Source organism: Ambystoma mexicanum, chromosome 4q (assembly GCF_040938575.1).
Source record: "Ambystoma mexicanum isolate Mex_15411 chromosome 4q, UKY_AmexF1_1, whole genome shotgun sequence".
NCBI lineage: Eukaryota > Metazoa > Chordata > Amphibia > Caudata > Ambystomatidae > Ambystoma > Ambystoma mexicanum.
Genome location: NC_090928.1, coordinates 1,260,095,867 through 1,260,110,736, shown reverse-complemented (window position 1 = coordinate 1,260,110,736; position 14,870 = coordinate 1,260,095,867).

Genomic DNA, 14,870 nt, shown 5'->3' with positions numbered 1-14,870 from the left:
CTGACGTCTCAAGATGTCCCGTGTCAGGGGTGAAGAGACCCTTCTGAGGGCCCAAGATGTCCCGTGTCAGGGATGAAGAGACCCTTCTGAGGGCTCAAGATGTCCCGTGTCAGGTGTGAGTAGATCCTTCTGAGGTCTCAAGATGTCCTGTGTCAGGGGTGAAGAGACCCTTCTGAGGGCTCAAGATGTCCCGTGTCAGGGGTGAAGAGACCCTTCTGAGGTCTCAAGATGCCCCGTGTCAGGTGGGAGTAGATCCTTCTGAGGTCTCCAGATGTCTCATGTCAGGTGTGAGTAGATCCTTCTGAGATCTCAAGATGTCCTGTGTCGGGGTGAAGAGACCCTTCTGAGGTCTCAAGAGGTCCTGTGTCGGGGTGAAGAGACCCTTCTGAGGTCTCAAGATGTCCCGTGTCAGGGGTGAGTAGACCCTTCTGAGGTCTCAAGATGTCCCGTGTCAGGGGTGAAGAGACCCTTCTGAGGTCTCAAGATGTCCCGTGTCTGGGGTGAAGAGACCCTTCTGAGGTCTCAAGATGTCCCGTGCCAGGGGTGAAGAGACCCTTCTGAGGTCTCTAGATGTCACGTGTCAGGTGTGAGTAGAGCCTTCTGAGGTCTCAAGATGTCCTGTGTCAGGGGTGAAGAGACCCTTCTGAGGGCTCAAGATGTCCCGTGTCAGGGGTGAAGAGACCCTTCTGAGGTCTCAAGATGTCCCGTGTCAGGGGTGAGTAGACCCTTCTGAGGTCTCAAGATGTCCCGTGTCAGGGGTGAAGAGACCCTTCTGAGGTCTCAAGATGTCCCGTGTCTGGGGTGAAGAGACCCTTCTGAGGTCTCAAGATGTCCCGTGTCAGGGGTGAAGAGACCCTTCTGAGGTCTCTAGATGTCACGTGTCAGGTGTGAGTAGAGCCTTCTGAGATCTCAAGATGTCCCGTGTCAGGGGTGAGTAGACCCTTCTGAGGTGTCAAGATGTCCTGTGTCAGGTGTGAGTAGATCCTTCTGAGGTCTCAAGATGTCCTGTGTCAGGGGTGAAGAGACCCTTCTGAGGTATCACGATGTCCCGTGTCTGGGGTGAAGAGACCCTTCTGAGGTCTCAAGATGTCCCGTGTCAGGTTTGAGTAGATCCTTCTGAGGTCTCAAGATGTCCCGTGTCAGGGGTGAAGAGACCCTTCTGAGGTATCACGATGTCCCGTGTCTGGGGTGAAGAGACCCTTCTGAGGTCTCAAGATGTCCCGTCTCTGGGGTGAAGAGACCCTTCTGAGGTCTCAAGATGTCCCGTGTCAGGGGTGAAGAGACCCTTCTGAGGTCTCAAGATGTCCCGTGTCAGGTGTGAGTAGATCCTTCTGAGGTCTCAAGATGTCCCGTGTCAGGTGTGAGTAGATCCTTCTGAGGTCTCAAGATGTCCCGTGTCTAGGGTGAAGAGACCCTTCTGAGGTCTCAAGATGTCCTGTGTCAGGGGTGAAGAGACCCTTCTGAGGTATCACGATGTCCCGTGTCTGGGGTGAAGAGACCCTTCTGAGGTCTCAAGATGTCCCATGTCAGGTGTGAGTAGATCCTTCTGAGGTCTCAAGATGTCCCGTGTCAGGGTGAAGAGACCCTTCTGAGGTCTCAAGATGTCCTGTCTCTGGGGTGAAGAGACCCTTCTGAAATCTCAAGATGTCCCGTGTCAGGGGTGAAGAGACCCTTCTGAGGTCTCGAGATGTCCCGTGTCAGGGGTGAGTAGACCCTTCTGAGGTCTCAAGATGTCCCGTGTCAGGTGTGTGTAGATCCTTCTGAGGTCTCAAGATGTCCCATGTCAGGGGTGAGTAGACCCTTCTGAGGTCTCAAGATATCCCGTGTTAAGTGTGAGTAGATCCTTCTGAGGTCTCAAGATGTCCTGTGTCAGGGGTGAAGAGACCCTTCTGAGATCTCAAGATGTCCCGTGTCAGGTGTGAGTAGATCCTTCTGAGGTCTCAAGATGTCCTGTGTCAGAGGTGAAGAGACCCTTCTGAGGTCTCAAGATGTCCTGTGTCAGGGGTGAAGAGACCCTTCTGATGTCTCAAGATGTCCCGTGTCAGGGGTGAAGAGACCCTTCTGAGGGCTGAAGATGTCCCGTGTCAGGGGTGAAGAGACCCTTCTGAGGGCTCAGGATGTTCCGTGTCAGGGGTGAAGAGACCCTTCTGAGGTCTCAAAATCTCCCCGTGTCAGGGGGGAAGAGACCCTTCTGAGGTCTCAAGATGTCCCGTGTCAGGGGTGAGTAAACCCTTCTGAGGTCTCAAGATGTCCCGTGTCAGGGGTGAGTAGATCCTTCTGAGGTCTCAAGATGTCATGTGTCAGGTATGAGTAGATCCTTCTGAGGTCTCAAGATGTCCCGTGTCAGGGGTGAAGAGACCCTTCTGAGGTCTCAAGATGTCCTGTGTCAGGTGTGAGTAGATCCTTTTGAGGTCTCAAGATGTCCCGTGTCAGGTGTGAGTAGATCCTTCTGAGGTCTCAAGATGTCCCGTGTCAGGTGTGTGTAGACCCTTCTGAGGTCTCAAGATGTCTCGTGTCAGGGGTGAGTAGATCCTTCTGAGGTCTCAAGATGTCCCGTGTCAGGTGTGAGTAGATCCTTCTGAGGTCTCAAGATGTCCCGTGTCAGGGGTGAAGAGACCCTTCTCAGGTCTCAAGATGTCTCGTGTCTGGGGTGAAGAGACCCTTCTGAGGTCTCAAGATGTCCCTTTTCAGGGGTGAAGAGACCCTTCTGATGTCTCAAGATGTCCCGTGTCAGGGCTGAAGAGACCCTTCTGAGGTCTCAAGATGTCCCGTGTCAGGTGTGAGTAGATCCTTCTGAGGTCTCAAGATGTCCCATGTCAGGTGTGAGTAGATCCTTCTGAGGTCTCAAGATGTCCCGTGTGAGGGGTGAAGAGACCCTTCTGAGGTCTCAAGATGTCCTGTGTCAGGTGTGAGTAGATCCTTCTGACGTCTCAAGATGTCCCGTGTCAGGTGTGTGTAGATCCTTCTGAGGTCTCAAGATGTCCCGTGTCAGGTGTGAGTAGGTCCTTCTGAGGTCTGAAGATGTCACATGTCAGGTGTGAGTAGATCCTTCTGAGGTCTCAAGATGTCCCGTGTCAGGGGTGAAGAGACCCTTCTCAGGTCTCAAGATGTCTCATGTCTGGGGTGAGTAGACCCTTCTGAGGTCTCAAGATGTCCCGTGTCAGGGGTGAGTAGACCCTTCTGAGGTCTCAAGATGTCCCGTGCCAGGTGGGAGTAGATCCTTCTGAGGTCTCAAGATGTCCCGTGACTGGGGTGAAGAGACCCTTCTGAGGTCTTAAGATGTCCCGTGTAAGGTGTGAGTAGACCCTTCTGAGGTCTCAAGATGTCCCGTGCCAGGTGGGAGTAGATCCTTCTGAGGTCTCAAGATGTCCCGTGACTGGGGTGAAGAGACCCTTCTGAGGTCTTAAGATGTCCCGTGTAAGGTGTGAGTAGACCCTTCTGAGGTCTCAAGATGTTCTGTGCCAGGGGTGAAGAGACCCTTCTGACGTCTCAAGATGTCCTGTGTCAGGCGTGAAGAGACCCTGCTGAGGTCTCAAGATGTCCCGTGACAGGTGTGAGTAGACCCTTCTGAGGTCTCAAGATGTTCTGTGTCTGGGGTGAAGAGACCCTTCTGAGGTCTCAAGATGTCCCGTGTCAGGGGTGAGTAGATCCTTCTGAGGTCTCAAGATGTCCTGTGTCTGGGTGGTAGACCCTTCTGAGGTCTCAGGATGTCCCGTGTCAGGTGTAAGTAGATCCTTCTGAGGTCTCAAGATGTCCCGTGTCTGGGGTGAAGAGACCCTTCTGAGGTCTCAAGATGTCCCGTGTCAGGGGTGAGTAGACCCTTCTGAGGTCTCAAGATGTCCCGTGTCAGGTGTGTGTAGACCCTTCTGAGATCTCAAGATGTCCCGTGTCAGATGTGAGTAGATCCTTCTGAGGTCTCAAGATGTCCCGGGTCTGGGGTGAGTCGAAACTTCTGAGGTCTCAAGCTGTCCCGTGTCAGGGGTGAGTAGACCCTTCTGAGGTCTCAAGATGTCCCGTGTCAGGTGTGAGTAGATCCTTCTGAGGTCTCAAGATGTCCCATGTCAGGGGTGAGTAGACCCTCCTGAGGTCTCAAGATGTCCCATGTCAGGTGTGAGTAGCCCCTTCTGGAGTCTCAAGATGTCCCGTGTCAGGTGTGAGTAGATCCTTCTGAGGTCTCAAGATGTCCCATGTCAAGGTGAAGAGACCCTTCTGAGGTCTCAAGATGTCCTGTGTCAGGCGTGAGTAGACCCTTCTGAGGTCTCAAGACGTCCCGTGTCAGGTGTGAGTAGATCCTTCTGAGGTCTCAAGATGTCTCATGTCAGGTGTGAGTAGATCCTTCTCAGGTCTCAAGATGTCCTGTGTCAGGGTTGAAGAGACCCTTTTGAGGTCTCAAGATGTCCCGTTTCAGGGGTGAAGAGACCCTTCTGAGGTCTCAAGATGTCCCGTGTCAGGGGTGAAGAGACCCTTCTGAGGGCTCAAGATGTCCCGTGTCAGGTGTGAGTAGACCCTTCTGAGGTCTCAAGATGTCCCGTGTCAGGTGTGAGTAGATCCTTCTGAGGTCTCAAGATGTCCCATGTCAGGGTGAAGAGACCCTTCTGAGGTCTCAAGATGTCCTGTGTCAGGTGTGAGTAGACCCTTCTGAGGTCTCAAGATGACCCGTGTCAGGTGTGAGTAGATCCTTCTGAGGTCTCAAGATGTCCCGTGTCAGAGGTGAGTAGACCCTTCTGAGGTCTCAAGATGTCCCGTGTCATGTGTGAGTAGATCCTTCTGAGGTCTCAAGATGTCTCATGTCAGGTGTGAGTAGATCCTTCTGAGGTCTCAAGATGTCCTGTGTCAGGATTGAAGAGACCCTTCTGACGTCTCAAGATGTACCGTGTCAGGGGTGAAGAGACCCTTCTGAGGGCTCAAGATGTCCCGTGTCAGGGATGAAGAGACCCTTCTGAGAGCTCAAGATGTCCCGTGTCAGGTGTGAGTAGATCCTTCTGAGGTCTCAAGATGTCTCATGTCAGGTGTGAGTAGATCCTTCTGAGGTCTCAAGATGTCCTGTGTCAGGGTTGAAGAGACCCTTCTGAGGTCTTAAGATGTCCCGTGTCAGGGTAGAAGAGACCCTTCTGACGTCTCAAGATGTCCCGTGTCAGGGGTGAAGAGACCCTTCTGAGGGCCCAAGATGTCCCGTGTCAGGGATGAAGAGACCCTTCTGAGGGCTCAAGATGTCCCGTGTCAGGTGTGAGTAGATCCTTCTGAGGTCTCAAGATGTCCTGTGTCAGGGGTGAAGAGACCCTTCTGAGGGCTCAAGATGTCCCGTGTCAGGGGTGAAGAGACCCTTCTGAGGTCTCAAGATGCCCCGTGTCAGGTGGGAGTAGATCCTTCTGAGGTCTCCAGATGTCTCATGTCAGGTGTGAGTAGATCCTTCTGAGATCTCAAGATGTCCTGTGTCGGGGTGAAGAGACCCTTCTGAGGTCTCAAGAGGTCCTGTGTCGGGGTGAAGAGACCCTTCTGAGGTCTCAAGATGTCCCGTGTCTGGGGTGAAGAGACCCTTCTGAGGTCTCAAGATGTCCCGTGCCAGGTGTGAGTAGACCCTTCTGAGGTCCCTAGATGTCCCGTGTCAGGTGTGAGTAGATCATTCTGAGATCTCAAGATGTCCCGTGTCAGGGGTGAGTAGACCCTTCTGAGGTGTCAGGTGTCAAGATGTCCCGTGTCAGGTGTCAGTAGATCCTTCAGAGGTTTCAAGATGTCCGTGTCAGGGGTGAAGAGACCCTTCTGAGGGCTGAAGATGTCCCGTGTCAGGGGTGAAGAGACCCTTCTGAGGGCTCAAGATGTCCTGTGTCAGGGGTGAAGAGACCCCTCTGAGGTCTCAAGATGTCCCGTGTCTGGGGTGAAGAGACCCTTCTGAGGTCTCAAGATGTCCCGTGCCAGGTGTGAGTAGACCCTTCTGAGGTCTCTAGATGTCCTGTGTCAGGTGTGAGTAGACCCTTCTGAGGGCTCAAGATGTCCCGTGTCAGGTGTGAGTAGATCCTTCTGAGGTCTCAAGATGTCCTGTGTCAGGGGTAAAGAGACCCTTCTGAGGGCTCAAGATGTCCCGTGTCAGGGGTAAAGAGACCCTTCTGAGGGCTCAAGATGTCCCGTGTCAGGGGTGAAGAGACCCTTCTCAGGTCTCAAGATGTCTCGTGTCTGGGGTGAAGAGACCCTTCTGAGGTCTCAAGATGTCCCGTTTCAGGTGTGAGTAGACCCTTCTGAGGGCTCAAGATGTCCCGTGTCAGGTGTGAGTAGATCCTTCTGAGGTCTCAAGATGTCCTGTGTCAGGGGTAAAGAGACCCTTCTGAGGGCTCAAGATGTCCCGTGTCAGGGGTAAAGAGACCCTTCTGAGGGCTCAAGATGTCCTGTGTCAGGGGTAAAGAGACCCTTCTGAGGGCTCAAGATGTCCCGTGTCAGGTGTGAGTAGACCCTTCTGAGGTCTCTAGATGTCCTGTGTCAGGTGTGAGTAGACCCTTCTGAGGGCTCAAGATGTCCCGTGTCAGGTGTGAGTAGATCCTTCTGAGGTCTCAAGATGTCCTGTGTCAGGGGTAAAGAGACCCTTCTGAGGGCTCAAGATGTCCCGTGTCAGGGGTAAAGAGACCCTTCTGAGGGCTCAAGATGTCCCGTGTCAGGGGTGAAGAGACCCTTCTCAGGTCTCAAGATGTCTCGTGTCTGGGGTGAAGAGACCCTTCTGAGGTCTCAAGATGTCCCGTTTCAGGTGTGAGTAGACCCTTCTGAGGGCTCAAGATGTCCCGTGTCAGGTGTGAGTAGATCCTTCTGAGGTCTCAAGATGTCCTGTGTCAGGGGTAAAGAGACCCTTCTGAGGGCTCAAGATGTCCCATGTCAGGGGTAAAGAGACCCTTCTGAGGGCTCAAGATGTCCTGTGTCAGGGGTAAAGAGACCCTTCTGAGGGCTCAAGATGTCCCGTGTCAGGGGTGAAGAGACCCTTCTGAGGACTCAAGATGTCCCGTGTCAGGGGTGAGTAGACCCTTCTGAGGTCTCAAGATGTCCCGTGTCAGGGGTGAGTAGACCCTTCTGAGGTGTCAAGATGTCCCGTGTCAGGTGTCAGTAGATCCTTCAGAGGTTTCAAGATGTCTGTGTCAGGGTGAAGAGACCCTTCTGACGTCTCAAGATGTCCCATGTCAGGGGTGAAGAGACCCTTCTGAGGTCTCAAGATGTCCCGTGTCAGGGGTGAAGAGACCCTTCTGAGGTCTCTAGATGTCACGTGTCAGGTGTGAGTAGAGCCTTCTGAGATCTCAAGATGTCCCGTGTCTGGGGTGAGTAGACCCTTCTGAGGTGTCAAGATGTCCTGTGTCAGGTGTGAGTAGATCCTTCTGAGGTCTCAAGATGTCCTGTGTCAGGGGTGAAGAGACCCTTCTGAGGTATCACAATGTCCCGTGTCTGGGGTGAAGAGACCCTTCTGAGGTCTCAAGATGTCCCGTGTCAGGTTTGAGTAGATCCTTCTGAGGTCTCAAGATGTCCCGTGTCAGGGGTGAAGAGACCCTTCTGAGGTATCACAATGTCCCGTGTCTGGGGTGAAGAGACCCTTCTGAGGTCTCAAGATGTCCCGTCTCTGGGGTGAAGAGACCCTTCTGAGGTCTCAAGATGTCCCGTGTCAGGGGTGAAGAGACCCTTCTGAGGTCTCAAGATGTCCCGTGTCAGGTGTGAGTAGATCCTTCTGAGGTCTCAAGATGTCCCGTGTCAGGTGTGAGTAGATCCTTCTGAGGTCTCAAGATGTCCCGTGTCTAGGGTGAAGAGACCCTTCTGAGGTCTCAAGATGTCCTGTGTCAGGGGTGAAGAGACCCTTCTGAGGTATCACGATGTCCCGTGTCTGGGATGAAGAGACCCTTCTGAGGTCTCAAGATGTCCCATGTCAGGTGTGAGTAGATCCTTCTGAGGTCTCAAGATGTCCCGTGTCAGGGTGAAGAGACCCTTCTGAGGTCTCAAGATGTCCTGTCTCTGGGGTGAAGAGACCCTTCTGAAATCTCAAGATGTCCCGTGTCAGGGGTGAAGAGACCCTTCTGAGGTCTCAAGATGTCCCGTGTCAGGTGTGTGTAGATCCTTCTGAGGTCTCAAGATGTCCCGTGTCAGGGGTGAGTAGACCCTTCTGAGGTCTCAAGATATCCCGTGTTAAGTGTGAGTAGATCCTTCTGAGGTCTCAAGATGTCCTGTGTCAGGGGTGAACAGACCCTTCTGAGATCTCAAGATGTCCCGTGTCAGGTGTGAGTAGATCCTTTTGAGGTCTCAATATGTCCTGTGTCAGAGGAGAAGAGACCCTTCTGAGGTCTCAAGATGTCCTGTGTCAGGGGTGAAGAGACCCTTCTGATGTCTCAAGATGTCCCGTGTCAGGGGTGAAGAGACCCTTCTGAGGGCTGAAGATGTCCCGTGTCAGGGGTGAAGAGACCCTTCTGAGGGCTCAGGATGTCCCGTGTCAGGGGTGAAGAGACCCTTCTGAGGTCTCAAAATCTCCCCGTGTCAGGGGGGAAGAGACCCTTCTGAGGTCTCAAGATGTCCCGTGTCAGGGGTGAGTAAACCCTTCTGAGGTCTCAAGATGTCCCGTGTCAGGTGTTTGTAGACCCTTCTGAGGTCTCAAGATGTCCTGTGTCAGGGGTGAGTAGATCCTTCTGAGGTCTCAAGATGTCATGTGTCAGGTATGAGTAGATCCTTCTGAGGTCTCAAGATGTCCCGTGTCAGGGGTGAAGAGACCCTTCTGAGGTCTCAAGATGTCCTGTGTCAGGTGTGAGTAGATCCTTTTGAGGTCTCAAGATGTCCCGTGTCAGGTGTGAGTAGATCCTTCTGAGGTCTCAAGATGTCCCGTGTCAGGTGTGTGTAGACCCTTCTGAGGTCTCAAGATGTCACGTGTCAGGGGTGAGTAGATCCTTCTGAGGTCTCAAGATGTCCCGTGTCAGGTGTGAGTAGATCCTTCTGAGGTCTCAAGATGTCCCGTGTCAGGGGTGAAGAGACCCTTCTCAGGTCTCAAGATGTCTCGTGTCTGGGGTGAAGAGACCCTTCTGAGGTCTCAAGATGTCCCTTTTCAGGGGTGAAGAGACCCTTCTGATGTCTCAAGATGTCCCGTGTCAGGGCTGAAGAGACCCTTCTGAGGTCTCAAGATGTCCCATGTCAGGTGTGAGTAGATCCTTCTGAGGTCTCAAGATGTCCCATGTCAGGTGTGAGTAGATCCTTCTGAGGTCTCAAGATGTCCCGTGTGAGGGGTGAAGAGACCCTTCTGAGGTCTCAAGATGTCCTGTGTCAGGTGTGAGTAGATCCTTCTGACGTCTCAAGATGTCCCGTGTCAGGTGTGTGTAGATCCTTCTGAGGTCTCAAGATGTCCCGTGTCAGGTGTGAGTAGGTCCTTCTGAGGTCTGAAGATGTCACATGTCAGGTGTGAGTAGATCCTTCTGAGGTCTCAAGATGTCCCGTGTCAGGGGTGAAGAGACCCTTCTCAGGTCTCAAGATGTCTCATGTCTGGGGTGAGTAGACCCTTCTGAGGTCTCAAGATGTCCCGTGTCAGGGGTGAGTAGACCCTTCTGAGGTCTCAAGATGTCCCGTGCCAGGTGGGAGTAGATCCTTCTGAGGTCTCAAGATGTCCCGTGACTGGGGTTAAGAGACCCTTCTGAGGTCTTAAGATGTCCCGTGTAAGGTGTGAGTAGACCCTTCTGAGGTCTCAAGATGTGTTGTGTCAGGGGTGAAGAGACCCTTCTGAGGTCTCAAGATGTTCTGTGCCAGGGGTGAAGAGACCCTTCTGAGGTCTCAAGATGTCCCGTGTCAGGTGTGAGTAGATCCTTCTGAGGTCTCAAGATGTCCCATGTCAGGTGTGAGTAGATCCTTCTGAGGTCTCAAGATGTCCCGTGTGAGGGATGAAGAGACCCTTCTGAGGTCTCAAGATGTCCTGTGTCAGGTGTGAGTAGATCCTTCTGACGTCTCAAGATGTCCCGTGCCAGGTGGGAGTAGATCCTTCTGAGGTCTCAAGATGTCCCGTGACTGGGGTGAAGAGACCCTTCTGAGGTCTCAAGATGTCCCGGTTCAGGTGTGAGTAGATCCTTCTGAGGTCTCAAGATGTCCCATGTCAGGTGTGAGTAGATCCTTCTCAGGTCTCAAGATGTCTCATGTCTGGGGTGAGTAGACCCTTCTGAGGTCTCAAGATGTCCCGTGTCAGGGGTGAGTAGACCCTTCTGAGGTCTCAAGATGTCCCGTGCCAGGTGGGAGTAGATCCTTCTGAGGTCTCAAGATGTCCCGTGACTGGGGTGAAGAGACCCTTCTGAGGTCTCAAGATGTCCCGTTTCAGGTGTGAGTAGACCCTTCTGAGGGCTCAAGATGTCCCGTGTCAGGTGTGAGTAGATCCTTCTGAGGTCTCAAGATGTCCTGTGTCAGGGGTAAAGAGACCCTTCTCAGGGCTCAAGATGTCCCATGTCAGGGGTAAAGAGACCCTTCTGAGGGCTCAAGATGTCCTGTGTCAGGGGTAAAGAGACCCTTCTGAGGGCTCAAGATGTCCCGTGTCAGGGGTGAAGAGACCCTTCTGAGGACTCAAGATGTCCCGTGTCAGGGGTGAGTAGACCCTTCTGAGGTCTTAAGATGTCCCGTGTCAGGGGTGAAGAGACCCTTCTGAGGTCTCAAGATGTCCCGTGTCAGGGGTGAGTAGACCCTTCTGAGGTGTCAAGATGTCCCGTGTCAGGTGTCAGTAGATCCTTCAGAGGTTTCAAGATGTCTGTGTCAGGGTGAAGAGACCCTTCTGACGTCTCAAGATGTCCCATGTCAGGGGTGAAGAGACCCTTCTGAGGTCTCAAGATGTCCCGTGTCAGGGGTGAAGAGACCCTTCTGAGGTCTCTAGATGTCACGTGTCAGGTGTGAGTAGAGCCTTCTGAGATCTCAAGATGTCCCGTGTCAGGGGTGAGTAGACCCTTCTGAGGTGTCAAGATGTCCTGTGTCAGGTGTGAGTAGATCCTTCTGAGGTCTCAAGATGTCCTGTGTCAGGGGTGAAGAGACCCTTCTGAGGTATCACGATGTCCCGTGTCTGGGGTGAAGAGACCCTTCTGAGGTCTCAAGATGTCCCGTGTCAGGTTTGAGTAGATCCTTCTGAGGTCTCAAGATGTCCCGTGTCAGGGGTGAAGAGACCCTTCTGAGGTATCACGATGTCCCGTGTCTGGGGTGAAGAGACCCTTCTGAGGTCTCAAGATGTCCCGTCTCTGGGGTGAAGAGACCCTTCTGAGGTCTCAAGATGTCCCGTGTCAGGGGTGAAGAGACCCTTCTGAGGTCTCAAGATGTCCCGTGTCAGGTGTGAGTAGATCCTTCTGAGGTCTCAAGATGTCCCGTGTCAGGTGTGAGTAGATCCTTCTGAGGTCTCAAGATGTCCCGTGTCTAGGGTGAAGAGACCCTTCTGAGGTCTCAAGATGTCCTGTGTCAGGGGTGAAGAGACCCTTCTGAGGTATCACGATGTCCCGTGTCTGGGGTGAAGAGACCCTTCTGAGGTCTCAAGATGTCCCATGTCAGGTGTGAGTAGATCCTTCTGAGGTCTCAAGATGTCCCGTGTCAGGGTGAAGAGACCCTTCTGAGGTCTCAAGATGTCCTGTCTCTGGGGTGAAGAGACCCTTCTGAAATCTCAAGATGTCCCGTGTCAGGGGTGAAGAGACCCTTCTGAGGTCTCGAGATGTCCCGTGTCAGGGGTGAGTAGACCCTTCTGAGGTCTCAAGATGTCCCGTGTCAGGTGTGTGTAGATCCTTCTGAGGTCTCAAGATGTCCCATGTCAGGGGTGAGTAGACCCTTCTGAGGTCTCAAGATATCCCGTGTTAAGTGTGAGTAGATCCTTCTGAGGTCTCAAGATGTCCTGTGTCAGGGGTGAAGAGACCCTTCTGAGATCTCAAGATGTCCCGTGTCAGGTGTGAGTAGATCCTTCTGAGGTCTCAAGATGTCCTGTGTCAGAGGTGAAGAGACCCTTCTGAGGTCTCAAGATGTCCTGTGTCAGGGGTGAAGAGACCCTTCTGATGTCTCAAGATGTCCCGTGTCAGGGGTGAAGAGACCCTTCTGAGGGCTGAAGATGTCCCGTGTCAGGGGTGAAGAGACCCTTCTGAGGGCTCAGGATGTCCCGTGTCAGGGGTGAAGAGACCCTTCTGAGGTCTCAAAATCTCCCCGTGTCAGGGGGGAAGAGACCCTTCTGAGGTCTCAAGATGTCCTGTGTCAGGTGTGAGTAGATCCTTTTGAGGTCTCAAGATGTCCCGTGTCAGGTGTGAGTAGATCCTTCTGAGGTCTCAAGATGTCCCGTGTCAGGTGTGTGTAGACCCTTCTGAGGTCTCAAGATGTCCCGTGTCAGGTGTGAGTAGATCCTTCTGAGGTCTCAAGATGTCCCGTGTCAGGGGTGAAGAGACCCTTCTCAGGTCTCAAGATGTCTCGTGTCTGGGGTGAAGAGACCCTTCTGAGGTCTCAAGATGTCCCTTTTCAGGGGTGAAGAGACCCTTCTGATGTCTCAAGATGTCCCGTGTCAGGGCTGAAGAGACCCTTCTGAGGTCTCAAGATGTCCCGTGTCAGGTGTGAGTAGATCCTTCTGAGGTCTCAAGATGTCCCATGTCAGGTGTGAGTAGATCCTTCTGAGGTCTCAAGATGTCCCGTGTGAGGGGTGAAGAGACCCTTCTGAGGTCTCAAGATGTCCTGTGTCAGGTGTGAGTAGATCCTTCTGACGTCTCAAGATGTCCCGTGTCAGGTGTGTGTAGATCCTTCTGAGGTCTCAAGATGTCCCGTGTCAGGTGTGAGTAGGTCCTTCTGAGGTCTGAAGATGTCACATGTCAGGTGTGAGTAGATCCTTCTGAGGTCTCAAGATGTCCCGTGTCAGGGGTGAAGAGACCCTTCTCAGGTCTCAAGATGTCTCATGTCTGGGGTGAGTAGACCCATCTGAGGTCTCAAGATGTCCCGTGTCAGGGGTGAGTAGACCCTTCTGAGGTCTCAAGATGTCCCGTGCCAGGTGGGAGTAGATCCTTCTGAGGTCTCAAGATGTCCCGTGACTGGGGTGAAGAGACCCTTCTGAGGTCTTAAGATGTCCCGTGTAAGGTGTGAGTAGACCCTTCTGAGGTCTCAAGATGTGTTGTGTCAGGGGTGAAGAGACCCTTCTGAGGTCTCAAGATGTTCTGTGCCAGGGGTGAAGAGACCCTTCTGACGTCTCAAGATGTCCTGTGTCAGGCGTGAAGAGACCCTGCTGAGGTCTCAAGATGTCCCGTGACAGGTGTGAGTAGACCCTTCTGAGGTCTCAAGATGTTCCGTGTCTGGGGTGAAGAGACCCTTCTGAGGGCTCAAGATGTCCCGTGTCAGGGGTGAAGAGACCCTTCTGAGGTCTCAAGATGCCCCGTGTCAGGTGGGAGTAGATCCTTCTGAGGTCTCCAGATGTCTCATGTCAGGTGTGAGTAGATCCTTCTGAGATCTCAAGATGTCCTGTGTCGGGGTGAAGAGACCCTTCTGAGGTCTCAAGAGGTCCTGTGTCGGGGTGAAGAGACCCTTCTGAGGTCTCAAGATGTCCCGTGTCAGGGGTGAGTAGACCCTTCTGAGGTCTCAAGATGTCCCGTGTCAGGGGTGAAGAGACCCTTCTGAGGTCTCAAGATGTCCCGTGTCTGGGGTGAAGAGACCCTTATGAGGTCTCAAGATGTCCCGTGCCAGGTGTGAGTAGACCCTTCTGAGGTCCCTAGATGTCCCGTGTCAGGTGTGAGTAGATCATTCTGAGATCTCAAGATGTCCCGTGTCAGGGGTGAGTAGACCCTTCTGAGGTGTCAGGTGTCAAGATGTCCCGTGTCAGGTGTCAGTAGATCCTTCAGAGGTTTCAAGATGTCCGTGTCAGGGGTGAAGAGACCCTTCTGAGGGCTGAAGATGTCCCGTGTCAGGGGTGAAGAGACCCTTCTGAGGGCTCAAGATGTCCTGTGTCAGGGGTGAAGAGACCCCTCTGAGGTCTCAAGATGTCCCGTGTCTGGGGTGAAGAGACCCTTCTGAGGTCTCAAGATGTCCCGTGCCAGGTGTGAGTAGACCCTTCTGAGGTCTCTAGATGTCCTGTGTCAGGTGTGAGTAGACCCTTCTGAGGGCTCAAGATGTCCCGTGTCAGGTGTGAGTAGATCCTTCTGAGGTCTCAAGATGTCCTGTGTCAGGGGTAAAGAGACCCTTCTGAGGGCTCAAGATGTCCCGTGTCAGGGGTAAAGAGACCCTTCTGAGGGCTCAAGATGTCCCGTGTCAGGGGTGAAGAGACCCTTCTCAGGTCTCAAGATGTCTCGTGTCTGGGGTGAAGAGACCCTTCTGAGGTCTCAAGATGTCCCGTTTCAGGTGTGAGTAGACCCTTCTGAGGGCTCAAGATGTCCCGTGTCAGGTGTGAGTAGATCCTTCTGAGGTCTCAAGATGTCCTGTGTCAGGGGTAAAGAGACCCTTCTGAGGGCTCAAGATGTCCCGTGTCAGGGGTAAAGAGACCCTTCTGAGGGCTCAAGATGTCCTGTGTCAGGGGTAAAGAGACCCTTCTGAGGGCTCAAGATGTCCCGTGTCAGGTGTGAGTAGACCCTTCTGAGGTCTCTAGATGTCCTGTGTCAGGTGTGAGTAGACCCTTCTGAGGGCTCAAGATGTCCCGTGTCAGGTGTGAGTAGATCCTTCTGAGGTCTCAAGATGTCCTGTGTCAGGGGTAAAGAGACCCTTCTGAGGGCTCAAGATGTCCCGTGTCAGGGGTAAAGAGACCCTTCTGAGGGCTCAAGATGTCCCGTGTCAGGGGTGAAGAGACCCTTCTCAGGTCTCAAGATGTCTCGTGTCTGGGGTGAAGAGACCCTTCTGAGGTCTCAAGATGTCCCGTTTCAGGTGTGAGTAGACCCTTCTGAGGGCTCAAGATGTCCCGTGTCAGGTGTGAGTAG